This window comes from Falco punctatus (genome assembly GCF_963210335.1).
Source record: "Falco punctatus genome assembly, chromosome: Z".
Classification (NCBI taxonomy): Eukaryota; Metazoa; Chordata; class Aves; order Falconiformes; family Falconidae; genus Falco; species Falco punctatus.
This window is the reverse complement of record NC_137586.1, coordinates 5,506,216-5,533,872: the sequence shown is the minus strand read 5'-3', so window position 1 is coordinate 5,533,872 and position 27,657 is coordinate 5,506,216. Positions and strand designations below refer to the sequence as shown.

Sequence of the window (27,657 nt, the reverse complement as noted above, 5' to 3'; positions counted from 1 at the left end):
TTTCCTACCGATATTATTTCATAGCATGCTATGGCATATCACTTTGCACACTGCAGCTATCAATATGCCATGTTGTGACACCATGGACAACACTGGAACTGCTGTTTACCTGCTAAGAAATCATGTAAAAAGGAAAAAAAAAAAATAAGTGAAAAAGTAAATTAAAGTGAATTTTTAAAGTTCTGTTGTGGTTTCTTGACCTCACAGAAAATTCTTTTCCGTGGAGACGGTGTGAAATGTTTTTATTCTTACTGGGATGAAGTAGCTGTGCCTGACAGAAATGTAGCAGAAATAAAAATAACAATCTGAGCTTCTTTCAGGATAAGAAGCCCATCCCAGCAGAAATGGGGGCTTGGTCCTGGGCAAGGAGCAGGAACCGTGCACCAGGGTCAGACAGGGCCCACTGGTATCTCTGGAATCCAGCTTGGGAGTGGATAGGGAAGAGGAGGAATAAGGACTCACAGGAGAGTTACTAAGTATAATCCAGAGAAGCAAATGAGCTAAGGGAAATGTCTTGCCCACGGAGTAAATCCTTCAGCTATAGCTTAATGTGGGTTGCTTTTAGACCCTGATGAAAAATACTCTGAGACTTTTGTTTTTCTTGGCTTTGGTGGCAGAGGTCAGCTAGACACTTCTGCTTCTTGTGACAAACAAGGGGCTGGGAAATGTGTGTTTCTCCTCCTGAGGAGAGGGTGCTTTGGAAACAGGTTTATGTAAGTCCCTGTTTCAATTAAAGCAATTACAAAATATATATATTTCCTCTTTTTCTTTTTTACCTTTTGCTTTTTTTCCTCTTTCTCTTTTTCTTTCTCTTTTTTGTTTGACTGACTTCTGTAAAGTACATCACATTGCAACTGTTCACTCTGCAGCTGGAGGAATGATGCCATGATACATATTTGGAGAAAGGATGCTTGAATTGCTTGCATGGAGTTTTTGAGAAGAGAGGGGGGGATTTTCAGATGTCTGAAAGTCCTGAAGAAGTATATGGTTTGTTTTGCAAAGTTTTTGACACAGGCAAGAATTTTGAGGTAAAGCAAAACCCTTTACAGCTGGGAAGGAATGGTTTTGTCATGAGACCTGACCCACATCGGGATGTAGTATAGGTCACTCTTTCCCTAGCTTTTTTTCCTTTTCACTGCTATAGTCCCAGAAGAGGCCTGGTGCAGGGAATGGAGGTGGCTCTGCTGTCACAAAAACTGTTTATTGTATAAAGGAAGAAACTTCTCATAAAGTAGTGTCCTCAAGAGAAATTCTGCAGACCCTTTAAACTGCACCAAGCCACTATACTTTATTTTCCACAGGGAAAGAAAGCAGCTGCATGTAGAAGTTAATCTGGAGTGACTTTTGCTTCCACAGGAAACTTTCCCATTGGATGTTTGCAAGGGCTTGTGTATGGCAATACTTCACAGAGAAATACAACTACCTCCCTCAAACCAAAAATCCAGCTGAAAGATGGTCAACTAATTTTTTTTTGGTGTGCTCTCTCTTACCAAAACTTCTGAAAACTCACTTTGACCACACAGGAATATATCATGATTTATACCTTCTAGCATCCATTGTTCTTCAGTATAATAGTCTTTGAAATGTTCACACCACTGAAACACGCTGCAGCTCACATGGGCTAATAAAACTGCATCACAGTGAAGTGGAAATCATGCCGTGGTTATGGATATGGAGGACAGGCTGTTCCTAGACCGTGAGCCAGAACAAGAAGCTTGGCTTGAAATTTAAAGTGAGTCCTGAGTGTCAAAGAGGCAGAAAAATAGAGCTCTTTAAAGTTAGGGGAAATATTGCCTATTTAAGTGTATTTATCTTCCTCTTTAGATTAAAATTATATGTGTGCCTTTGAGACAGGCTATTATCTTATCTGCTTTAAGCCACAGATAATAAGATTGACTAAAAAGTAAATGTACAAACTCTTCTCTGATATTAATTACTCTTAACTCAGAGATACGACACATTCTTTCCAACACAGAAGGCTTATTCTTTGTGAGGCATCCACACATCTCTTGCTTTCAATATGTATACATGTATTGCACTAATAGATATTTTGTCCCCTGTGTGCCTGTGCAAGCTCTAACAGTCTTGCCAGAATAAACAGAACTAACTTTGCCACTTTCTCTGCATTCATATACCTGTGATCAAAGATAGTCAATTGGTTTGTTGGGTTTTTTTGAAAAATATTTTGTCTACCATAGACAAAAGTGATTTTACACCTCTTTTCTATTTGTCTTTGGCACAGAAGATTGGATATTTCTTTTTTGATCTGTATATACCACTGGGCAATCTCAGCCATAGATTATAGACTCTTTCACTTCTCCCCTTTAACCAGTCTGAACCCAGGCTGCTCATCAGTCTTGTGTGCACTGGGGAAACAACAGACTCTGTTCACAATGCATATTTAGACAGGAGGGATTGGCATGTCACTTTTTCTTCTTATATATAGCTTCTCCTAATGGCTGTCAGGAAGGTATGGTCTAAAATATGAGTATATCTAGGTTTATTACTGCATAGAGCTGAAGCAGTGACTAGTTAACAATTATTTTGGTGGGTTGCAATTTTAATTCCATATGTGACATAAAAATTAGATCTGGAAAAGTCTCACTGAGCTATTCATACACCCTCTTATTACAAGCAAGGAAAGAAAGGAACCAAAACAAACTACATGAAGTTTCCACAGGAAGCAAAGAACAATCTAAAACAGCAAGCCTGCCAGAAAAGACTCAAAACATTTGAAACAAAATAAAGATAAAACAAAGGACAAAAATGCACTTAAAGACAAGTGCACCAATTGATTTCTAAGAAGTCTAGCATTTTCCTGAAGCACACCAACAACTCCATTAAAAGGAATGGCAAACACAAACCACTACGCTGTAGGTGGGCTTAGAAAAAATGTATTTTACTATTACTTATATCAAAGAATATGTAAAACAAAACAAACCCCAAGCATTTTTTTTTCATAATATGCTTAGAAATGAAGTTATAAGGAAAACAGAGGAGGATAATCTTACAGATATTAGGCCTAGGCATGGGAAAACTATCTTGTTTCCATTTCTGCCAGTCTTTGGGTTTGTGGGTGAAAAATTAACCTTCACTGTGCCTCATTTTCCCATATTAGAAGCAGATAATATTATTTTTAAATAATATAATATCGCTTTTAAAAATACGGCCTCTGAGCCATTTGGAGCGATACATATTGTTTATGTTGCAACTGTACAGTACCAGGGACACTGAGGAATATGCTCATCATTATTGCATCTACACACAACCAAAATAAAAGCAAAATACATGTTCAAATTTCCTATGTCCAAATCTCTACTATCAATATAGACCATTCTGTTCCCTGAGGCAATGCATCACTTTTACAGTCATCAACATATTGCATTTTAGCTATCACCCCCATAAGAAAGTAATGTCTCTGTGGAGTATTAAACTTGCTGGCAGGGTTTTGTGGTTTTTTAGATTTAAAATAAAATTATCAGGAGTGTTATCAATAATTTTGCCATAGCTTCAGCAAAGCTGGCAAAGAATAGTTAAAAAAAACCTTAAAACTTCTGAACCTGCTGAATTTGAAATAATGTCATCATCTTCTACAAATACACATTTGCTCTAAATAGACTGGATTCGTTTCCCACAGCTCTTGAGCATATTAGAATTTCTTATGGTGTCTGCATGTTTGCATAGATGATACTCCCCTCCCTTTCCTGAGAGATCCCAGTAGCACTTTCTGGTCCACTGGCAAGATGCATTTGGTGATAGATACACCTACCTTGTTTTCACTTCCAGGCAGAGATCCATCTCCTCTGAAATGCTGGGCTCCTTTTGGGGGTGCAATTCCTCTGTCTTTCTATGTTTTCTTTTCCACACGTTCTTACTTCCAAGAAAACATTCAAAAATGAGGTGGATGAGTAAGATGACAAATAGAGCAAACTTGCCTCAACGCTAACACTCATACTTGGGTTATTCATCTCCCTCTAGCTCAATGGTTTCTACTGTCCTTCCTTACTGTGCAGTTTCAGCAAGGGGTTGGTGGTTGCCCCCTCTTTAGACAGAGCCAGAGCCTTTTAGTTCAGTCTGCTGTGGTAAAGAAGCTGACAGTCTGGCTCTCCTTAACTCACAGATGCAAAACTGTGATCTATTCCTCTCCTGGGGATCTTTGACATCTATCTACAGGGGAGCTGTTTGCACCATTTTCTCCAGAAGCCCTGTTTGAAAATAAAAGCCCTGTTCTCAACCAGGTCACCTATCCTTGAAGAATGAGTCTGAGTCTGAGCTCTGAACCCAGAGCAGAGGGAGACGGTCGCCTGCAAGCCTGAGCCAGGCATCTGCGACCTGCTCCTGGCCCCACATTGGCATCAGATGGAGGCTGCTCCCCTTGCCCTGGGTGCAGTCACTGTGCTGAAGGACCTAAATCTGCCAGGCACCATATAGATGACTCATGGCCATGATGGAAATGCTCTGTGTGGTTGGGATCAGGGCACATGATACTGATCATGTTAATTTATGGTCTGGATATTGCACACCTCCTTCCAGTAAATCTGTGTGCACTGTAGCTACACAGGTCTAACCCCAGGGTTTGAAGTTTTCTCCACGTGACCAGGGGCTGAAATGTAAACATTTTACAGCACCAAGTGTCTAATTCCACAAAATGGGAATTTATCTCCTAAAACGCTACAAAGTTCTTTAAAATTTAGACTTTGGCTTTTGGTTTATATGTGAGGTCTATTTGTAAATGCTGGCAAGGTATTTACACTCAAATTCCACCCTCCTTCATGAGCTGTACTATGAGTTGCCTAAGGTGTGTTCCTTTTTGTTTGAATGAATCTTCTTTATTGAAATAAAGGTAACAACCAGGATCATGAAATAGGGAGGGAGACTCTAAAGATACTTAAAAGTGATCTATTGCTAATGGTATGAGGTACGTAAACTTTTACAGGAGTGCTTTCACTCGGACACAATTATTGATACCTGTTGTGTGCAAGGTGAAAAAAACAGCTGCGATGAACAATGAAACTGTGACAAAGGAGCGTTTCACTGTTTGTTATTTCATTGTTTATTATTTCCCCACTTATAAAGATGGTGAATACAGAGCAGCCACCGTCTCTGAACTTCAGTAGAAATCAATCTGAGAAATAATTAAAAGAATGTAATCCTTGCAATGTTTCCTGAAACAATCTGTAGAAAGCTGAGCTGAAACAGGGCCTCTGCATGCTATACATATCTCTATCCACCTCTTTTCTAAATTAAAAAGATATCCTTGGGGCATGAATCAGGGGTATGAACTGCTAATTAAAATGTAGAAACCTGAATTAGGGTCAAGGCTGCATTCCCGAACATTCTGCAAAAATGTAGAGACAATTCAGGTCTTTGCCTGCATATCCATTCTGCTTTCCTCTTTAACATGAGATTAAGGGGATATCCTCCAAAGGTAGACTTAGAATCTAAAATATGTTAAAGAACATGTATTTCCATACAGTGCTCTGAAATCGGTGGCAATAATTCCCAGGTCTATTATTAAAGCCAAGAATTTTGGAGGATTACAGAGGGTCTGGCATGTATTTAGATAAAATATTCAGAGTTCTGGAAGGGTCAACGCTCTTGCGCTCCTTGGTGTGCACCAACTTTTAACTACTGAGAATCAAGAAGAAACTTTCCCTGCCCTCTGAGCAGATTTTGCCTTAATTGTGAGGTCTCTGGCCTTTCAGAGCAGGTGGCCCTTGCCCCCACCGGGTGATGATACAGCTGCCGCTTCTGCTGTTCTTCTGTTTTATCGTCCTTAGAGAAGAATTTGTTTGCTTGATGAGCTTCAGCCTTTTAGAACTGCATGTATGAAAATGCTTGGGTATACTATGTTCTCTTTACTGCAGGAATTACACAGGCAAATAATCAGCTGGAGCACTAACAAGGTATTTGCATGCATAATTAGATCACTTGCATGCATGGGTTTATATCCAGCTTGAACCTGAGCTATGAAGTACCAGGTAACACCGTTTGGGCTGAGTTCCTCAGGACTGGTATCAGCCTCTCTCTGTTTCTGAAGGTAAGATCAGCATCTGCACATCAATCTTTCTAGGCAAGATCAATAATGACACATGCAAGCTAACTTCCAGCTTCATCCCTGTATCTGGTGCTTTCGTCTGATGGGGTCTGCGAGACTCTTAAATCAGGGATATTAATTAAACCTTAGAATTCTCAGATGTGCCTGTATTCTCCTTTGGCTAAGCCCAGGGGTTAAAGTGGACATTAAACTGTCTGACTAAGACCTTTTAAAGTATAACCTTTATTGTAATGCCCTGATATAGATTGAACATATGTTCCGGACACTCACACTCCCAAGAAAAGATTTGCTCTTCATAGGAAAGCTTGCACTTTGCTGCAATGTTAGGTTTTTCCAGTGTGCCTTGCTGGGAACTGGCCCTTTACATTTGGAAACAGCCTTTTAACAGCTGCTTTGCAAACAGCTACAGCATCTGCTTGGTTTATTTATTGTAGTCATTCTTTATACTTGCCTCCCATCACTTTTTTCTTTCTGATTTCTTAAGAAATGGCACGCATTGGCTCGGTGAAGCAATGCAGCCTACAGGATTGAGCATTAACTGGGTGAAAAGGTAATCTTGATTTTCTTCCAGGGTTTCTGTGTGTTGTGAATCACTTCACTTCTCCATGCCTCTATTTCTAGCAGTGGAATGGATGATGTTATATCATTTTTAAAGCACTTTTGAGATATCTTGATGAAAAGTGCTATGTAAGAATGAGGTAGTATTTCTCTTTGCATCTGCAAGTGTTTAATGGTGTAAGATGCGAGTTAACTGTGTACAATGTTTGGCAAAAGCCATTTTTAACAGTTTTCTCTCCTCACGCATTAGGCAAATAATTAAAGCAAGTGATTAACCTCCCCTATGCTATCGATTTGATAATGTGCCCTGATGCCCTCTTTTCTTGCTGAGCTGAGCTCTCCTAATAATGTTTAATTTCTTTTTATATGCAAACTGTATTTTTGAATCTAAGAATTTGCGTTGAACATTTAGAGGTCTGACACAAAACAAGTTAAGGTTAGTAAGAAGATTCCAAAGATTTCAGTAGGTTTTGGATGAACCCCTCCTTTTTTGTTTCTTTTTTTCTCTTCTGATTTTTGGGGCTGTGTATGTATGTGTTACATTGATTAAATTATCTAATGGTGATGTATTCATACTGGAAGTTACAAGATTACTTGAGAAATTTTTGTGAACAACCTTTGGACAGAGCAACATCCTGCTATTTCACTTTCCATCTATTACTTGAAAACATTTCAAGAGGATTAAGAATTTCTTCATGTAGATTAACAGACACTGCAATGTAGGAAAGAGGAAAAGTCTGTTTCTGTGTATAGCATGAGGTATGTATTAACAAAATTGTATAAATGGCAATTATTTTCCTTAACAACAACATTCAACTACATTTTAAATGGTTAACTTTTTTCTCAACTTTTTTCTTAACCTTGAATTTTACTTGAACATAATTAACCCAGTCCACCTCACCCCAAAATCCCTCCAAGTAATCCCTATACCTATAGTTTTCTTAGAGCTCAGATAGAAGTGTAACTTGACTTAGTTGAATTCAACATTAAATTTCCATTTTCAGTGAAAAATATATTTATTTGATTATTAATATTTATTAATATTTTGGGGGTTTGGTCAACTTCATTCCATTTCCTAATATCCCAAAGCTATTGTGTCTTAAATATATATAACTTCTACATGTGTGTGAATAAAATTTGTACATGAGGATGGAGAAATACACAAACACTCACTGTAATTTTACATATACATTCAACAGTTCAACAGAACTATTTATTAAAAGTACATAGGAATTTTCCATAGAGACTACATTAAAGGTTCTTGTGCTCTTGATATCGGAGAGTAACAGCAAAAAGTTTGTGAAAGAGATGAAAGTGTCTTTATGTCTGAATGCGTTTCTTTCATATCGGTATGTTTTCAGGTCGCTAATAACCACTCACTTGAACAGCTAACTTGGATATAGACCGATGTATTCCAGGGGTTGGTATATTGTAACCTAATCCTCTTCAAGGGCCCCTTTCCTCTTTTATTACCATTCTTCAATGAGAAAATAGATATTAGTAATACTAGCATGCATCAATATTTCTCAGTCATTTTCTGAGCTGGTAATCTTCTCCTAGAGAAACATTTCATGAATTCAGCTGCTGCAATGCTCTGTACCATCTTTTCCCTTGACACTGCCTGTTCCTCTGGTTTCTTCAACATCTCTTCTGTGTTGTATTTTGGAAACTCCTTTCCTTTCCTTGTCTTAGAAATCAATTTATGTGTGTTCTCTTACTTTTATACATTTGTTTTCTGCTCCCCTCATCAAAGCAAGTCTGCAGTCTAGCAGCTGAAAGATTTTCATTCATGTGATCTTCTATCTGTTTTGATTTTTAGAAGAATATTCAGCATCCCTATTTTTAACATAAATGATGTCATGACAGAGAAGCCCAAGTTCTACCTTTCTCTTAATATTCTAGCTCACAGATTTTTACAGGATGTGCCTTGCAATTTAATGGTGTCAAATAGGGATCAGAACTTGACTCCTAAGCCTTTTAAAGCATCTTTTAACATATTTTAGAAATACTTTTCAGTATACCTTTAGACTGTAGCTAAGACTCCAAACAAGGTTTAATATCATACCATCTTGCAAAACATTTAAACTCACAGCAATCAAATTGTGGTCTGTTATCTATCATTACCACAGCTGGTAGCAAATACAGAATTTATATCTGAGATTACACATTCAGCTGTATTCTCTAGCACAGTACTATTGCTGGGTAATAGGAATAATAGCCCAGAACTAGTAAGTAATTTTTTTTTTTAGCATACAAAAACAAATCTACACCAGCTGTGGACTATAAATCTAGTTTTACAAATACATTCAATCTTTTAATATCAGAAACTTATTCTTCCTTTTTTATTTCCCAGCTTTTTTCATAATTTTGTTCGCCTTATGGGAATTTGGTTAACTGGCTTGTTGCATTTGTATTTCCTTTAGCTTTTGTTCTAGCTTATATTTCTTTCTATATATCTTCACATCTATTTGGTTATGGTTTCGTTCCACCTCAATGTTCATCACATCATAGGCTCGCGTGTGAACTATATTTTTTACGTACTGCGTTTTGCATGCGTGTTCAGTATCGTCACATTTTTTGTCTATGAGTAAACTCTACAAAATCAAGTGAACTTTTTTCCATCATTATAATTTGTGTGCAAATGCTCAACCTAAAAGTCATAAAGTATTCACTAGTGGTTAAGGAACTGTTCTAGTCACTGCGGTAGGTAGCTCTCTTGAAGAATAGATGGGGTGTAACATCTTCTGGGAGTGCTCCTGATCATCTCAAGTGCTTCATGCACATTGCTTCTGAAATCTTCATTTTGCAATATGTATGTGTGTGTCTGTGTGTGTGCACTAGTTTTTTGGTGCTTTGTTACAATGGATTTACTTTACAAATAAATGAAGCTCTGTCTAAAAACAAGGCATTGCTTTGATATATTTGCTTCCACACTATATTTTATATTTCCATTGCTTGAATTTTATTTGAATTTTTCAAGTTTTATCTTTGAATATTTTGCATTTATTTTGCCTCCATGTATATCTTTGAGCCTGTGTTTCCCTCTAAAAATTTGTATTTGTTCTGGCTATACTATGCATCTATTGAAATATATTATTTTTAAAAAAAATTAAAACAGAAACATAAGAAAAATGTTTCTTCCTTTTGGGAATCTGATCTAAAATCTGATTTTAAATTAGAGGTTAGGGATTTCACACACACCCTGAAGAGCTGTGTGGTTTATTTAGCTAGTCTGAATATGTTACCAATCTCAAAAGTTTCTTCAGTTTTTACATTGCTATAAGAAACTGGCACTTTCTAATTTCAGACCTTTTCAAGGAGTGCAGTACTCTTTAAATGTATTTTACACACTTGGATAACTTTTTGGTCTTTATCACCTTGTTATAGGCTACTGAATGCATCCAGTCCTCTAACCCATTGACAGCAAAACTTACATTTGGAATTCTAAGTCAAATTTTATAGTTATCAGTATTTATAATCAATTGGGTTAATTGGTTCTGAATGAAAGAGGTTATGATAAGAAAAGGACTTTTTTTTTTTTTTTTTTTAAAGTCAGGTTTCCGTGAATGCTATTCCTTTACATGGACTTAAAGATTTTACTCTTGATGCAAATCTTCTGCAGAAACTTGAGATTTTGTGAAATTTATCCATAATATTTGCAGGTCACATTTGTGGAGTATAAGGTCTGCCACTTGAACCATTGCTTTGAAATCCTGCAACCATTCCAGACTGCTGTTTTGAGGGGTTTTGCCTCTTGTGAAAAAGTCTTTTGGGTAACCAGAAGTCCCTACATAATAGAGAGACTGTGCCCAGTTTGGAAAACAAAGATGCTCTTTCTACAACTGTCAGGGCATGTACTGAGAGGCCGCAAACAGATCTACGAATAGATCTGGAGATAAAGCAATTGGGTTCTATTAGTGCTAAAGAGTTGTTTGCAAGTTTTTTTTTCATTTATTAATAAAACCACCAGCCTACAAAGCAAGGCTTTGATCATTTGCTTTTCTGACAGACTGTAGGCTTCATTCATTTAGACTTCATTCATTCTTGTGAATTTTGCAAACTAGAAATTGCAGGTTTATGCAAAAATAAAAAGTGGCATTGCCTTGATATTTACAAATGATCTGCTATTCAAGTAGAAAGAATATACTTCTTGTCATCTTGTTGATTTCATAGATAAAACTTTACCAATTAAGTTATGTACCTATTCCTTCTTACGCTGATATCCCTACAAGGAGGATTCACTTCTTGGTAAAAGCACTGGATCTGTATGCCGTTCCAGGTTCTTGTATAAAATCCTTCATTAACTTTGGATAATCCCAAACCTTAATTTGGGAAAATCAAGACTGATAAGTCTTTTACAAAGCTAAAATCATTAGTGTCTGTTCTGTGTCTAGGTAATGCAAGAATTAGGACAACATAATACTAATAGTTTTATTAGCCTCCTTACAAAATTTCAAAGCTTGCTAGAAAATTTATTTTCACATTGGATTAAAACAAGCTCAATCTCCATTTCTCCTGTTGGAGGGCTGATGTTTCATAGAAATAAATCAATACTTGTTGATCCAACTGTCTCAGGTGGTGGGGGGACAACTAGGGGTGGGGGGTGGAATTCCCTGGAAAGAGAGAAAACAGGAACTTTGGTTTCCTGCACCATGACAAGCTTCAGACCCATTTGCTATTTTGCAGGGACCTTGGCTGTGCTCTGTCCAGCTTTACTATCAGGGTAATTAGGACAGATAGACTTTCAGCTGAGATAAGTCTGCAGAGCTCTGCTGAACACTGAAATTTGGTCCTATGCCAGCTTACATCAACTTAAAGATAGGGCCTTCAGGTGATAAGTTGTTAGTGGCAACTTATTCCCATGGTACAAGGAGTTCTGGCCATTAGCAGAACCTTTACAGCTATTGACTGGTATTATATTTCCAAAATGATATTCCTGTTACAACATTAGTTATTGTAAATCATTTGAAACAGCCGTATAAATATGTCCGGAGTGGTATGCTCTGGAAACCTAATCAATACGGTGTCATATTAAACAGTGAGGAACAGAGGAGTAAAGGAAAAGATAAATAATTCTGTGCAAACATGTGGAAATGTGTGGTGGATGTCACATAAATAACCCAATCATAGGTATAGAACGGCAGTATTTTTTTCTTCCCAGCTGTCAAGAGGCTGTGCTGGCCGTGGATCTGGCCTGATTTTCACCCCTCTGCTTGGCTGCCAACTCGTTAGACCTTGCAGGCTATTGCTGTTCCTTTCCCACAAGCCAACAAACTTCCTCACATTTATCAGAAAGCCATTTCTGAGGTCAGTACCTACTTTCAGCTGGCTGTCTTGAACTGTCTGTAGACAAGGTGGCCAGTCCTCTGAAGGTCAGCCTGTCCTACATTGCCAAACTGAGCACCAGATGCTCAGTTTGTGGTTAGTAAAATTTAGCAGGGGGATACACCAACTGAACTCGGGTTGTATTCAATTGCTGTGTAAATTTAGGGTGAGGATAGGTCTGGGAGTGTGGAGGAGGACTGACCAGGCTCACTGCCCCTCTTCTGTCCCTTCGCTGGATATTTACAACCCCACGTTATGGACACGTATATAGCAAAAAGGGAGCCCTAAATTCCCTTTCAGTTATAGAATCATAGAATCATTTAGATTGGAAAAGACTGCTAAGATCATCAAGTCGAATCAGAAACCTAACACTGCCAAGCCCACCATTGAGCCCCATCCCTAAGCACCATACCTACAAAGCTTTTAAATACTTCCAAGGTTGGTGACTCAACCACTTCCCTGGGCAGCCTGGTTCGGGGCTTGATAACCCTTTCAGTGAAGAAATTTTTCGTAACATCCAATCTAAATGTTCCCTGGCACAACTTGAGGCTATCTCCACTCATCCTGTTGCTTGTTCCTTGGGAGAAGAGACAGCCCTCCTGGCTCCAGCCCCTCTCAGGGGGTTGCAGGGAGCCAGAAGGTCTCCCCTCAGCCCCCCCTCTCCAGGCTGACCCCCCAGCTCCCCCAGCCGCTCCCCACAGCACTTGTGCCCCAGCCCCTTCACCTGGTCACCCGTGTTACACATGCCCTGACTTCCACAGCTACTGCTAGCAGATCACTTTTGTCCTGTTACACAATCTTTTCATGCTTCCCACCAACCCGTTAATTCCCCAGTGATGTCATTTTCATGAGACCCCCAGCTGTTAAGCAGTGCTTTGGTAGGACCTGCTTTCCTGCGACACCAAGGAATCACAGCCGGCATCACAGTCTCCCTCCTGCTAGAGGCAAGATGAAGTGAGTGACAACCTGTAAGGGATCCAGACCTCAGAGTTTATGTAAGAACCAGTGGGTTTGACCCAAGTGGACTACCTCACATGCTCACTTGCTAACTCCACTGACAGTGCTGAGATCACCAGATCCATGCTGCTCCTCCAGTTACATCTCAGAAGCCACTGGCCAGGTCCCTGGGCAACACCCAGCATTCCTCCCTATGCACGTCCCCGATCTCCAGGATCTCCCCTCAGTTTCTGGATCTTTCCTCATACCGGGATCTTCACCTTCTTTCTGAGGCTGTTTCTTCCTTTCAGGAACACTACTTTTTTTCTTTTTTTCTTTTTTCTTTTTTTTTTCATTTTGGCACCACCTTTTCTTTCCATGCACCCAGTCTTCAGCTTTCCCAGTTTAAACAATCTGTGTGCAGAAGCACATCACACGAACAGCCTCCAAACTGATAGATCTGTCTTATGTCTCCTTATATACTGGAGGACTCAAGAAGAGCCACTTTTGTTTAGTTTATGTGTTACCAAAATTTACAGCTAGCCTGTACAAGTGTAGCTAAAAAGTACCATTCTTCTGCCTGTTATGAGTTCAAAAGCTAACTCTGAACATTGCCTATGCACACATGCATATCTATGTATATACCTAATCATTTATCACCTCTATTCACAATTCAACCTATGACACCTGCCAATAGAAAAATATCAGATTTTCATTTAAAGAGGGAAAAAAGATCCCAGGAGAAACAATTGGCATTTATTCCTTGGAGGAAGACTGAATGGACACAGGTAAATATGAAGTAAAATGAATACGTATTTGAAATCACAAAGATTCAGTTTTCCACCCTGACCAAATAGTGAAGATACTACAAACAACAAATGGAACAGTTTAAATCTATGTAAACAAAACCAACCAAACCAACCAACCAACCAAAAGACACATTTTATTAGCTTATCCAGATGGCTTATGGGCTATGACTTAAGCTATATCCTAGCATTACAAACTGGACCCAGACCTGCAAAGGTGCTGTGTACCAGCAGCATCCTTGGGTGCTAATAAGACCATTTGCTAGTGCAGAGATAGGAATGTGTGCACACTCACAGATTTGGAGCCATATGCTCAAGTTCTCTTTGTTTTGTTTTGTTTTCCCCCAAAGAGCACAATTTTTCCCTCTTCTACTCAGCCATTTTTACTGACATAAGTAGTGTATTCTCTGCTCTGATCTCTCCTTCCAGTTTCAGAGCCTTTCTTCTCAAGGTGTCACAGCAATACAAAGGTTAAGTCCCCTCCCTAGGTGGAAAGGCACTAGAGATATTTGAAAGCTGTCAATTCCAATAGGAATCTTCTTTTCACAGTGAAGGACCCTGCATGTCAAAGCAAGCTGTTCAGCAGCTTGGATTCAGCCTCCTTGATCCAGTCTGTTTACCTCTTAGGATGGCTTGCAGGGTGGGTGTTTGCTCTGCACTTAATGCTGGCCTCCGCTTAAAACAGTACCAGTTTGGTAGTGCAGGTGTGTAATTCGCTTGGTTGTTGTGCTTAAGATAACACCAAAACGCTCAGCCTAAGTGTGATTCTGTCAGATGGAGATGCCCTGCTTCTCGACATGGCTTATTTTGATTTTCACGCCAGCCCTTTGTAACCAATTGCCACTACTCCCACTAAGTGGGAGCCCAGTTATTACAGAAACCATTGCACTCTCTAGCATGAACATCACAGCATCCTAGAATCATGGAATCAGACTCTTTCTCATTTTATTCTCACATTCAATCCAAAGGGGTTTAGACCCTGATCCAGCACAAGAATATTCCTCAAGTTAAGTATGTGAATGATTGTTTCCATTTTGGAAACTCAGAGCATAAATATTTTCCTGGATAATAATCCCCAAGATACACACCAAAGATGCTGTTTCACTGTAACACTGTTGTGTGATCAGGTATTGTTTCTTCAACAATAAACGACTATTTAAACAATCAGCTTAATAAAATAAATTAATTATGCCATTTAATTTTTTCATCTTGAATTGCTACAAAACAATCTTCCTTGAATGTTAATGATGTCATCCACCGTGCTTCATTGTGGTAATGCTAGTATCTTAACTACCATCTTTATTACCATCTTAGAATCATAGAATCATGGAAACATGGAATCATAGAATAGTTTGGGTAGAAGGGACCTTCAAAGACCATCTAGTCTAACACTCCTGCAACAAGTGGGGACATCTTCAACTAGATGACGTTCTCAGAGCCCCGTCCAACCTGACCTTGAATGTTCCCAGGGACAGGGCATCTACCACTTCCCGGCGCAAACTGTGCCAGTGTTTCACTACTCTCATATAAAAATTCTTCCTGTTACCTACTCCGATAATATCAGCCAATAAAACCATAAGAGTCATTAATTCACGCACAACTCATTTTAGCTAGAGGTAGGTGGTGTGTTGGCAAGGTGGGAACCTTTCTTTCTAATACTCTACATAATTTGGTGAATCAACAGAATTTAGCTCCTATTGTGTCATGTACTTTCTCTGTTGTCTTGAGCAAGTCAGTTGGGTTTGCATTCATGTCCATATTATGTGTCAAAGTCAATATCTAACATACCATGTGAGCTAAGAGATGGCTGTCAGTGGAGACCTAAAGCTTAACGTATTTGCATCACTTGCCCAGAATCATTTTAGATATCTTGAAATACCTACCTGAGATATGTTCATTGGTTTGGTGGATATAGCACAGGTTCAAGCGGACTAACCTTCCCTGCAACCTTTCCTTAGCAGCAAAAGCAGCAAAAGCACAAAGAATGTGCTTTTAAAGTAAAATCTGTTTATTAATTGTGGGTGCTTTGGTGGTTGCTGTTAAAATAGTATAGTACATGTTTCCCTAGGTGTCTCTCTCCATCACAGCTCTGGGAGAGAAGAAAGTATTAGATGGGAAGGATGAAAGTCAAATTTCCCTTCCCTTGCCTCTTGTCCTTTTCCTTCCCCAAATATTAGTGTCTGATTTAATTTTCTATAGAATGGGATTTATACCATGAAGTAAGGTCCCAGCAAGCTGAACAAAAAGCAATCAAGATCTTCCCAATGGTGTTTCTACATATTGAGCGGGCAACAAGTCTCAAATTCTCCCTCTCAGAAGCTTTTCTCTGTATTTGAAGGAGACACTTCTGCTCACAGGGACGCTGCAGTTCAGAGTTTTCTGCAGGTAGATCCTCCGATCTTTCCTTCAAACAATTCAACAAGATACCTGTCTCTTCTTTCAAAGCATGTAGAGGAGAAGGGAACAGAACAACTTGTGAGTTAGAGACTCTCAAAGTGAGAAGGAGTCCTAGACTCAGTCCCTGCTTCTACCTATGTCTAGCCTGCTCCTAAAGATTTATGTTCCTGAGAGCTGCTAACTGCTCTGAGCAGAGGCCTTTTCCACCCATCAAAAAAGAAATTCTTGGCCCAGAAGGAGCCTAAAGGTTGCAGTATTCTCCTTTGAGGGAAGAAAGAAATTTCTGGCTTATGTTCCAAGAAACAGCATTTTACATGCAACAGTCATGGAATGAAGAAAGACATTTGATATGTGAGTGCTACAAGAAGACTTTCAGACTGTTACAGTTCTTACAGTACTTTAAGATGGGAGAGTTCACTTGCTAGGAAAAAAGGATGGTCTAAGTAGAAGAGCTCTGGATTATTAATTGAGAGACTTGGGTCTGTCTCAAACTCAGGAGCCTTGGGAAAGAGAAACTCCATTAGTGATGGTGATGTTCCTGATTCAATTCTGTTCAGATGAGAAACACAAACATAAAGCTAAGCCACACTGAATCATAAATCATAAATCCATAGTCAGTTCAGAGCTCTGACTGAGAAATTGCTAGAATAGAGCACAAATAAGGCTCAACCCCTATGCAAGCAGTCTCAGTAGCATTTCAGCCTGTTTCACTCCCTAGGAATGTGTTTTCTGAACAGGAATGAGAGATGACTCAAGGCACATCCCTAGCCTCATACCCAAGCTACCTCAGAATGAATATTTAGGATTTTTAGAATATTCATTCCCAGTGAGCGTAGTGATTTTGTTATTGCAGAACATGGTACCCTTCCTTCTGCCTAGAAACAGAATTCCTTGGTTTTGTTATATGCTCTATGCTGATAACAGATGGTTATAATTTTTTTCTGTAGCCTCCATTGAATACTCTTGTGTTTTGGAGAAGGAGTTCTTTAGTGTTGTTTCTGCAAACCACAAAGTTGTGAAGTTGTTTGGTTTTTTGTTGTTCTTTTCATTTTTTTCAAGCTGAATGGAAGATATATTTTTTTCTGCCTAGGAAATTCTGCACTACTTTAATGTAGAACTCAATAAACCTTTTCTGACAGCTATTATGATTATTTTTTAACTTAAGCCATCATTTATTATCTGAATATAGCTGTCCAGCTTAAAAGACATTTTTTTTGATATTTTTACATGTGTTCTAGTCTCTTTTTTAATATGTATCCTAGGAGATAATGGTAGTCTATAAGATTTTCAAAAGTCAAATCATGTTATATATATCACATGGGAAACATTTATGGGAGATGGCGTGATAGAAAATGAACCTTGTTAGAGCATCATGTTAGGTAATTACAGTTTGAAATATGTACAGTATTATCCCCCATAGATGATTAACCCACTTTTAAGGGGTGATAGGTGTTATTAATTGACCTGCTCACTGAACTCTGGAAGGTGTTTGGGAACGTGCATATACCACAAATTATGATTCTGCGTCGTTAATCATCCAAGTCTCCTTCATGACTCAGTAGGAGTGGAAATCAAAAGGCAAAAGGCTAACAGGCAACCCATTCTTTTATAGGCCCACAGATATATTACAATAAATAAAATTGTTCAGGGCACAGTTCAAAAAGAAGTGACCTTTCTCTGTGTCTCCTGCCAGATTTAACTGTTTCTCTGGTCCCACCCCTGTTTTTTTTCCACTGGAGCTGCAGTCTCCTGCATTGCTTATGTTCCCCAGGAACGTCCCGTCTCTCCATTTCAGGCCTCCCCCTCCTTTAACCCTCGTCATCCTTCCCTGTATTGTGTTTTCATTTCATTCCACCCAAGCGTATGGTACATAAAGCTGACTGGGGTGCCTGTACCTGGCACCCTGGGCTTTCCAACCACTTCCGTCTGACAGTGCTCAAAGTGCAAAGAATGTGGGGAAAGGGCAGAAAGGCAAAGAGTGCACATACATACACAAATGGATAGAGGTCTTCGTCAGCTCAAGAAGCTTGGTATAGGGTGCCCATATGCTCCCCTGTGTTCTGTTACCTTGTTAATGCATATCTTTCCATGTGCACTTTCGGAAACAAAATATAACCACTCAAATGTATAATAGATAAGGGAAAGACAGCAGAGTGAAACTAATTGAGCTATTCCTCCAACAGAAATGCAAGAGAAGGGGTTATTAATATTCTTCCTAGAGGGTTTGGATGTGCTCCAATATGTGATGAGAGATCTGCACCTGTATCCTTTGTGAATATTAAAGTATACCTTATTGTGGTGTCAGGACACAGACTTTTGTTCTGTTTGCTCTGCTAATGGGATTTAGCTTCATCAAGCAACGTTCAGCATGACTTCTTCCAAAAGATGCCTGTATGGTTAAACTATGGTAACTCGAATGATGAGTTAAAGACTTGACTGAACACTGAGTGTTACTTATTAAATAATCATGACTTTGAGATGATGGATAGACTTGATTCCCTGAATTTCCAGCTGAGATTTTCAGCAGGAGCTTCATTAGACAGACATGGGTTGAGCCTGTTGTAATCCAGATACAAATGAATTTGAAAAACTGTTCTAACTTAAAACTTTCAGATCTGAATAATTTAAATTGCCTGATTGCTCCCCAAACTAACATCTTCATTCCTGTTTTGATGGCAGAGAGTAGTAGAAGTGTCATATTGTTGTACTGAGTTTAAATAATTTCAAGAAACTTTCCCATCTAATCAGGGAAAATCAATTTCATATGTTTTGAAGATGAGCAAAACTGTATAATTGTGCCAGGGGAAAATGTGTTAGTCTGAAGACTGATTCTTTTCTCCAAACACAGCACAGGGGACAGATTTGTGTAGACAGTATGGAAGAGAGGACTGGTTACTGAACCCTTTGAGGTTTTACAGTATACTGAAGACATGCAGAAGAGTGTAAAGTCATCAGCCTGGCTTTAGGCAATATTCTGAAGGTGGAGGAGCCCAAATTCATGGACCACTGAGGGATCTGAATCTCAAATATTGCTTAGAAAATTGGTAGTGCTTAAGGTAGTCTTCTGCAGATCTGGAGTCCTTCTATTAACCGTGGCCCCAAACAGTTAAGAATTTAGAAGGCAACAGAGGGTGTACAGCCCTGGCAGCTGCTCTCCCCTCCACACCCCAGAGTATTGCCCAGTGCAAGGTTCATCTTGGCTCACAAGATGCGTTAGTAGGTGCAGCTATGTCTCCCACCACACCACCCTCAGCAACATCACTGCATCTTGCTACAAATGCTATTATTTGTCAGAGGTAATTTAAATACACCATTTTGAAAGAAATGCTAGTTTAAAGTACAGTCTAAATATATGTGTGTATATATATATATGTGCATGAAAGGCCTTGCTTAATAAGCACTACAGTATTTTATGCACCATTTATAAGTTCATGGCAGAAGTTCTAACAAATGACTATCTAGAAACATTTCACTGAGCTATTTCACCAGGATTCCTGAAGAAGGTAAAACAGAAATCTCATTTGGCTGTCCGAATGTGTGCTACAGCACAGCTATACAAGGAGCTATAAGAGACCAAAGTCCTTCCTACAAACCATTGCCCTCTCCATCAGGTAAGCAGTACTTACTGCCAGTCCTGATGGATCCTCGGGTAGCTGATCTTCAAGACAAGCAATGCTGAAGACTTGCAGATCCCCTAAGTAACGTATGCCAGCATTTTACTGTCTGGAGCTTAAAAGTTTCTACTTCATGTCTCCTTTTCATCTTCCTTACTTAAAAACGTCTGACATTTGTTGTTCTTTGACTTACTTAAAACAGCTCAGAAAAACTTATTTAAAACCTGAGCTAGAGCAGAAATTGTTGACTGTACTAGTGGTCATATTTCCAGCTCTCGGTTTCTTATTTCACCTTCTTTATCTAATGAGTCTTTAGGAAAAATAAACAAATTTACCTCACCATCTAGGGTTTTCCTGGGAACTTTCCCTTCACTGGTGGGCTGGAGTCAGTCTCCACCTTACTTAGTCTCTTCCTGTTGCTTTTGCAAAGAGAAGAAGAAAGGGGAAAATACCATTTGATTTCAATTTTTTACTACTTTGCTGTTCTGAGGACAAGTGTGCTGATATTTCATAGCCTTTTACTGCTCCAGTCCGGATTTTTCGCTAAGGCAGAATTGATCTGATTGTGGGTTTGGGGAAATACAACAGTTCCAAACTTCTGCCCTATAATGGGCAAAAGCCATACAGTTTTAAGAAGGAGACTGACCACCCAGCCAGATATATATAATACATGCCATAGATTTACATGCTTCGTATATTGAAGAATCCAATTAATTGCATTTTGTTAAGACGGTTTCCACATTTGAAGACATCCAAACATGGAGATACCTCTCTTTTCAGCTAGCAGTTTGTTGAACATGAGCTGTGTGGGATACATATAATTGTGCACGTGTGACACTTGTATGTAATTTCAAATTCAGTTTGTTTTAACCTCAACTGTATTTCTATGTATCATAGAAATAGAGAGGCACAAGACCATGTAATGTAAGCTTTGCAAAAGTTCAGACAAAGCTTTTCTAACAAACTGTAAATCACCACATAGGTCTGATGGTTCAGCAGGAGAAATCTTCCTGACAGGAAGCAGAAACACAAGGAAAAAAAGCCTAAACCCAAAGGCATGCTGACACTTTTGTAGAAAGTATTGCTGTTATTTTCCGCCTTGCCTCTTCCTTTCATTGCATGTGGTGGTATAACCTGATTTACTTTACCCACAGATCTCTGAAGCACTCTAAAGGAAATGAGGTCCATAATTATGCCTTCTTTGTGTACAGAGAGACTAAGGAAAATGGAAGTAAAGTGACACATCAAGAAGTTTGATAGCAGGGTGATAGCTATATCTGGAAGAAAACATGCATAGATGAAGAAGATATCCTGTCTGAACCTCTTGTTTTAGCTGATGCCTGTTGCCTCTTGTCCTCCTGATCTGCATCACCAAGAAGAGCCCTAATCTTTAAAATTTCAGTACTAGTAATACTTTTAAAATCACATTTTATAGAAATTTCAATATAATTGATCTGAAGGCACACTGCATTTGCAATCATAAGGTGGAATCTACTAAACACATGCAAAGGGAAACAAGATATACCTAAAAATACTGTTACATGACTGATCCTACAGGGCATTTTCAAAGATGATGTAGAAGATTAGAGGTGGAACCAGACTAAAGTCACAGTTAAGGCAGTGGCTAAGATGCATTTGGATCCTCACTCCCTGAGATCAAGTGATCATCACATCCCGTTATTGAGGGTACATAGATGAAGGAGTAAGGGAGTTCCTACTATTGCCCAGCATATCTGGCACCTAGAAGCAGTGGTCTTCTGACACTCCTGATCAGAAAATGGCTTCATGAGACTGGGGGATGCCTATGGGTAGGGATGCACAAAAGGTAGGTACAGGCCTTTGCAGGGAAAGACATAAAGAAACACAGGTTGCAGGTAGTTTTAATAGGATTGTTTTCCACCAGCCTTGAGAAGGTGTGAAAAGCTGAAAAAGCCAAGAGGAAAGAGGAAATTAAATAAAACTGCAAATGAGGAAGAAAAGGAGAAACGTTGTGGAGAAATGCAATAGGGTGGCACACGAAGGCAGGCAAGGCTTTCAGCCACCTGAGCAGTCACCTATTTGGGGTTCTCACCCTGCACGTATTGCCATGGAGTCTAAGCACCCGTCCCAGAAGGAAAGCCTTTCGATGCTAAATAACTAGAAAGCACTTTCTTTTCTTCTATATTCCTCCTCTTTCTCTGGTGTTTTCATTCCATCATCCATCACCTTCTTCCTTAGCTGATTGACTCTACAAAGTGTGTTACAATGGTATTTGGCATCAAGCTTGAGTCAATAAAAAGAATGCATGAGGTTATTCATGTGGGATGCCAAACTACTATAAATCTCATACCACACAGGAAAGAGGGGTTTATATCTGAAAACTTAGGTTTTGGCCACTTCTCTAACCTGTGTATTACATCATCCTCTTCAAGTCTGGAATTTTTGTCTTATCTTTGTAATAAATTGCTCTACCCTGGGTGGTCAGAATTGCCTATGTGAAGTTATGGCATATCAAATTATGGAATTTTGCAGGTTAGATTAATTTAAAAAAAGCTAACACAAAAGTTTAAGATATTTCTTGTTTATTTGGAATGATTCTTTTAAAACTTGGTTTGGTTGTAATGGTGTAATTTAATTTTTCTAATACATGTTTAGCTAGAATGACATAATCAAAACCTAAATTGGAAATTATTTGAAATATAAAGGGTAAAAGGCCAAAATGCTGTGCACACTGATGCAATAATTTCAACGGATTTAAAAGGACTTCTTAATTTCAGTCTATTGACCCTTTCAGTAGAAATCTGCTTATTGTCAATGTGTACAATAAAAGAAGCAAAATAGGCAGGAAGAAATATTTTAGTGGAGTAATCAATACAGTCAAGAGAAAATAAGCCAGTTTGTAAGCACACAAGCCTTCTTTCAGTGCTAAAATAGAAGCAGTCCACTTCATGTTCAGTGAGTACTATCTTATTCATTTCTAGGCTACCCGACCATTTTTCACTCCTAAAAACTATAATCCTCAGATGGAAGATTTCTGAAATAGTATGGTTTCACTTTAATATGTTGTCACAGCCAAGTGTATTTCAAAGTCTTTTTTACTTCAGTACAAATCATGTCCATCTCGTAATTTCTTTCTTTGGTTTGAATCTAAATTAATTCTCATTAAAAGAAAAAAAGAAAAAAGAAAAGAAAAAAGGGATCTGATAACAAATGGCTAGAAAGATGAGTGTTCTGCACAGGTTAACAAAGCGGGGAAAAGGCAATGAAAATTTGTTTACTCTGCTTCTCACAAAGCATTATATTTGCTGCTAATTTGAGCTGATGCATTTTAAGAAGTACTTTTAGGTAAAAAAGTAATCAACCACAAGGTTGAACCTATTTAACAACTACAACTATTGTGCATTTTTCATGAGTTAAATATCTGCAATATATAGATGTTGCCACAGAACTTTAAAAGAAAAGGAAAAGTTGCAATTGCAGGAGTCTGGAATGGTGCATTTAAACGATTAGCATCAACAGAAGCTCCTCAGAGCAATTTGACAGACAAATATTTCAGAATTGCCATTGGTATAAAATGCCAGGGAGAGGCATGTACTCGAATGAGTGGATCCCTTTGCTAAACCAGAACTGGAAGCAATGCAGCCAAGTTAACTCTGCAATGCACCTGAGGCAATCAGATGCGTATGGGATCTTGCAGATCACTGAAGATGCCTGTCACTTCTCCTGCTGCTGCCCGAAAAGGTCATGCCTTGATTTTAAATTGTGCCAGGTGCTACTCAAGGTCTGAAATAAGAAAAGCACATGGAAATGGTAAATCAGAAGGTTAAAAGAATGAAAATAGGGAAGAAAAACAACCAAAATTCTTTTATCTATGATACAGTTTATAATTGCATTTGTTCATACTAGAACATAATTAGGATTCATAGTAGAGGCATCAGGGTAGTTTTGCTTCCAGGCTTCAAAGTGCCACATATTATTACATTAATCTTTATTCCTCTTTAAAACTCAGCCTACAAATCTTAAGTAAACCCCTGCACTTCTCCAACCCTGGACTTGGTCTGCCCTAAGACGTTGGATTGTGTTGAAAATGTCATCTCATATTGTTAAACTCCACTGAGCATCCAGAAAAAAAACCCCAAACAGAAAAAGTCCAAAAAATTGGTAGTCTGTTTCTACTCACAGTAGGTAGAGTAGTGATTCCACCATGTACCCTGTAGCGTGAGAATGATAATAGCATGTCTTCTATCTGTACAAGAAAGGAAGCAAAGTGATACCAGGTTAAGATAAAGGTAGGAACAAAAAGGAAGGATTGGCTTTCCTGCTACTACCATGAGATTGCTAAGGTGCAGCTTTACCACACTTGACACAAATATACCTCCCAAAATTCAGACTTTGAGACCTGTTTTAAAAAGCATCAGCAAGGAAACCTTTTTCTGAGCAAATGGAACCATTTTGCAAAAACTGTGATGATGTCAATTAAATTCTTAGTGAACTATTGGAGGATAAAATTTATTTTGTTGTGTTTTGATTGGACTTTGGTGACAAAATTTAAACTAAATATCATCTGACAGGAGGAAGCACAACTGGGTTGGAAGATATGATGTGAACAAAAGGTTTCTTTTCAGGAGTCTTGATTTTTTTTTCCCTCAGAATTTTCAGAGCTTCCCAATGTTTTGTTTTATTTCTTGAGATTGTGCAGTGGAAAGAAAATATGAGATTTTAAGAACCAGCTATCTCAATGCACAATACAGTGCATCTAAGTTGGTTGATATCTAAATATGGACCATTACTACACTCTGAAAGGTATTGATAAGTGTTAGACAATAAGCAGGGCTAAAGATGGATTAAAAGTTGGTTGATATCTAAATATGGACCATTACTACACTCTGAAAGGTATTGATAAGTGTTAGACAATAAGCAGGGCTAAAGATGGATTAAAGAAAATGTGTTCATCCCATTTTGAAGGAGTATAATTTCTTTTCTCAGTGCTGTGAGTATATCCTTGCACTGACCCCATATTTATACTTAATACCAAACAACATGAATGGCTCTGCAACAGAATTCAAATGTTCAAAATGTGCATCAGGTTTATCACAGAAACTAATAGCCCCAGGCATTTCTAATAAAATATAAAGTACTTTGCTTCGCAGGAAAGGGATACACTCAACTATGTGTTCATGTATATGTTCTCCATATTAAATGTGCAGGGGGGTTGACATAAAGGAATGATGAAAAATCGAGCATTCAGATACACATCCTGCAAATTATTTCTCAACTAGCCTATTCTCCCTGCTTAACATATCCCTCTGAACAGCACGTCTTCTGGAGTGATGCATGAGGAAAAATGGAGGAAAATGGAATAAAGAAGACTTTCCGTGCTGTGCCAGCTGTGTCTGTGAAATATTTCCTTTTGCTTGGGGTTTTTGTGCATTTGGCTGCAGCCAGCCCTCTTCTTGGCTCACCCTGTTACACACTCCCACATTTCAATCTGCGCATTTGCGATGGACATTATCAGTTCATCTGAAAATTTTGCTAATTTACTACATGTCTGTGCACACCTGGGTCTTAGGAAGTTTTGTGCTGGAGACAATTCCCTATCCAGCAATTCTGCTGCAGCGTGTGGTGAATACCAGATGTGCAGCCACACACAGCCCTGACCCCAGAACTACGGAGCTTTCAGCTTCCCTGCCAGTGGGGATCCCCACCTCCTGGGGCCACCCAATGTGTGAAGGCTATGTGGAAAGAAGGGCAGTTTCTGACACCAAGACCTGACCCAGCAGAACTGGCACCACTCAGCTCAGTGCATGCAACTGCCAGATCTTTCAATAAACCTGTTGTTAAAAATTATCTCTGTGTGCAACACAAAACCTATTCACATTACTAATCAACCCAAGAAGATAAGGGACTTCAATAGGAGCCGTAAAAAGAGACCCTAAGAACCTCTTGATTATGACCTTATTATTTCCTAATTTTGATGTCCTTGGCTCTTCCTCCACACTCCCACTAATCAATCATTAAAATGGTGGTGTGTGGAGGTCCCAGCAACCATTTGACCTGGTCTTATCAACCTTGCACCCTCATGAAACTGCTCACTTCCCTGTGATTTGTGTGGATCAATACAGCAGAAAGGTCACAAAAGCACTAAAGAGAGATGCCAATCAGAGAGATGTCAAAAGAAAAAGAAAGTTTGACAACATCAGGATCAATCAGGGGCTGCTGAGGAGAACTTGTCAGCTGTGATTAATGGCACATTGTGCGTTGCTGTCATTTGGAAAACACTTTAGAACTTTTTAGATCACTGCATGGAGAAATTGAGTTTAGGCTCTTTTTTCATTTTGAAATTTAGTAGTTACAGGGTCCAGAGCGGACCAGGCAAACTTTTCTTTAGCAAACAAAAGCCTGGTTGTATTATGGCTGAGCAAAAATCTCCTAACTGTGTTTGTGTAAGGGATGGCATTCTCTACAAGCAGCTCTGGGGACACTCTGCTCCCCATCTCCTTCATGCAATGATTAACTGGGCCACTGAAAAAGTGATGCATGCAGGAACGCTTGGAAATGGAGAGGTGACATTTCACAAGCAGAAGTATTATTGTTGCTCCCTTCCTTAGCTGGGGCTTCCCAAACCCCAAAACTCTCAGACTTGTTGTGGTAGTGACCTCTGCAACTTCCAGCATCCTCAGAGGAACTTCTCAAGTACAAGTGAAGGTCATGGGAAGAGCTGGACCGCTGTACATCATCCTGCCCATAAATCATGCAAAGAAGTGTGTCAGCAGAACTGGTTGTTTTACCTTTGGTGTAGTAGCACCTTTCAAAGTAAAAGGGAGCTCCTTTGGAAAAGCTGTGGTGGGATGTGTTACCAAGGTGCCTTTGGGAGCAGAGAGAAAAAAGAGAGTGAGAGGAGCTGTACCACTTCTTCAAAGCCTTGTCAGCACTTCTCTATTCTCCTAATGTTCTTTTTTTTGTTTGTTTTTTGGTGGTTTGTTTTTGTTTTTTTTTTTTTTTCTGGGAAAGGGAGTACCCAAATTTTATACATGGAAAGTCTGTGCCATGGTTGTCAACAGAGACAAGCTGAAAGTATCTACTGGCACCATCCCAGTGAACATGTCTTCCCACTACTTATTCAGCAGTTGTGATTTGGGTCCCTTTGTTACTAGAGGGAAAATGTCTGGAAAACTCACGTCCTTTTCAGTTAGGCTATAATAAATTCTGTTTTTTTAATTAAAAGTATTAAAAGCTTAATTTTACATTCAGGCTGGATAAATGTTTTACCTCTGCCATGCTCTTTAACCTTTTTGTGTTGGTAAAATGTTATATAGGCAGTGCTGGTTAACAGACATCCATACACATAGATCCACTACTAGTTGCCCTGATGCTGAGACAATCAGAGGCTGGGAGGTAAGAGCATTTCTGTGCAAATGTATCCTCCTTCCCATCTGACCTACAAAATGCAGTTGCTTTCTTCTGTTTCCCTGGGCAGCCACTCGAGTGGTCTTCCCTAAACCTCCTTAGTCTGTATCCAAAATAGCTGAAAGGCTTTATCTGCTGTGTGCAAGATGTGTACTTTGTTGGAAGGTCAGCTTGTAGAATTAACTCAGGCAACCTTGTGGCAAGTATCATACCTTCTCTTCTTTGTCCCAAGTTTATACAGTGTTAATGAATTTCTACCTGACCCAGATATCTTAGAGTGGATAGAGAAATCTTTAAGAGATGCTATCCTTAAGTCTACAGAGAGATCTATGTTCAGCTGGTATCCACATCATCTAGAAGTCTATAAAAGCTGCAGTAACTTTGATCCTAGTTTTTGACAGCATGTTTCAAAAGTTTTCTTCAAAGTGATTTACAGCAAAGGATAGCATAATCGTCCTCAATAAAGGGTGGGAAATGGGCAAATGCACGGTGAGCTGCCCAAGATCACCTTACAGGACAACGGCAACACCACAAGTGTTCAATTCTTGCCCTCAGACCACATGCTTCTCGTCACTTA

The 27,657-nt window shown here is 39.1% G+C and overlaps 1 long non-coding RNA gene across 2 annotated transcripts in view; it reads right to left on the bottom strand.

Annotated features, from left to right (window-relative positions):
* Nucleotides 1-760: 760 nt before the first annotated feature.
* Nucleotides 761-27,657, bottom strand: part of LOC308056085 — a 56,154-nt gene continuing 29,257 nt past the window's right edge. For both annotated transcript variants that reach the window (XR_013924698.1, XR_013924699.1), the window contains one exon: nucleotides 761-26,538. This is a non-coding gene — a long non-coding RNA (uncharacterized lncRNA). The remainder of the gene's footprint in view (nucleotides 26,539-27,657) is intronic.